This window comes from Frankliniella occidentalis, unplaced genomic scaffold, assembly GCF_000697945.3.
Source record: "Frankliniella occidentalis isolate FOCC.00 unplaced genomic scaffold, Focc_3.1 Scaffold27, whole genome shotgun sequence".
In the NCBI taxonomy this organism is placed as follows: domain Eukaryota; kingdom Metazoa; phylum Arthropoda; class Insecta; order Thysanoptera; family Thripidae; genus Frankliniella; species Frankliniella occidentalis.
The window spans coordinates 622,330-623,914 of NW_026267157.1; positions in this window are offsets into that span (position 1 = coordinate 622,330).

Genomic DNA, 1,585 nt, shown 5'->3' on the forward strand with positions numbered 1-1,585 from the left:
GTGAATGCCTGCACGCTGCACTGGAAAACGGGCAACAGCCGTTGAAGAAATGGAAGTGAGATACAGTGTTAAAAATATTTTGTGATTTCCCAATATTTCGCACAACTCGCAATTTCACCTTCACATGCTGTTAATGAGCAATAACTCAATTCATTGTTCTTTTATTTCAGTACATAGACATTGCCTCTGACGACGAAAACTAAACAACTTGTGCTGCTCTGTTGGCCAGAGCCTGTTCCTTGTTTTTAAGTTTTATGAAGTAATTGTATTCACTACCTTCTTTACATTTGACTTCATCATATCGCTCTTTGGTACTCTTCATGCAAATTTGTTTATTCTAACGTTCTTACTGGTTGTCACCTATGATACCTGAAACTTATCGACTTATTGTGAAATAAAATAAGTGTTCATGCTGTGAATTTGAACAATATCCCAACCTTAACTAGCTAAATGTACGCCAGACCACGTCTCGCGTAACAGGCTTCGCGATATCTCACGAAACACTGTTACGCTCCGACGCGCCTGGCGCACATATAGATAGGCCAGGCCTGCGGCGCTGACACCCGAGACGAGTTAAGGAGAGGCCCAAAGTTTGACATACTCGAACCTTTTGTCGGGGTCTTATTACCCTAAAATTAGAGACACAAAACGTCTGCTGTTCTATAACGGTTTTCATTAGAAGTTCGAATTTTGACAGATTGTTGTGTAAAAATCAACGTTTTAGTGAAACTAGACAATCTAAAGACCCTTAAGCCCAAAGGAGGGTGTGTTTCGACCCATAATGTGTGGTTTAAGTATTACTTCCTTTACAATTACGAAACATGAGGACTTTTATACGATTTAATGTACCATTTTGTCTTTTTCACGTTGTTTTCTCTAAGAAATGCCCCATAGCACCGACACGGTACAAGATAGAGCAAAACGGACGAAATTTTCGTCCGTAGAGTTCCCCTTTCACGGGTTACCTCTTAGAAGCCCAGAAAAAAATATTTGAAAAATAAATATTTTCCAACCTGTGGTTTTTGATTTTTTTTAAAGTCAATTTTTGAGCTAGAGTGCTCATCTTCGAACTTGATCTGTCTTTTTATGATACAAAACGACCCTGAAATTCCCAGATCGCTCTCTCAAATCTTTCTCGAGTTACGAGTTATATCGTGCGGACAGACGGACAATCAAACGGACAGACAAACAGAATGAAACTTTTCCGGTCTGCTTGCAACCAACTCGCTACAATTAAATCTCGTAGAGGAAACGCAATATTGTGTGAAAACATTTTAAGGAAAATTAGAAACTACTGAACGAGGTCTTCCCCGAAACACACCAAAAACAACCCTGTACGATCTAACATCAAAACCCTGAAACAGGAGAGGGACGACCTGGTAGCTCGCCAATTTGAGAGGATCGCGGAACACCCCAACCCCTTACTAGCAGACTGCATCCAATGCGAGCGCGGCGATGTCCGAGGCCCGCTGGGGAGGCTTACTACAATAAGGGGCCGTTCACAAATTACGTCACGCATCTGACGGGGGGAGGGGGTCTCTGCCCGCGTGACGGTCCTATCCTGAAAGCATTAGAAGGTTAGGTT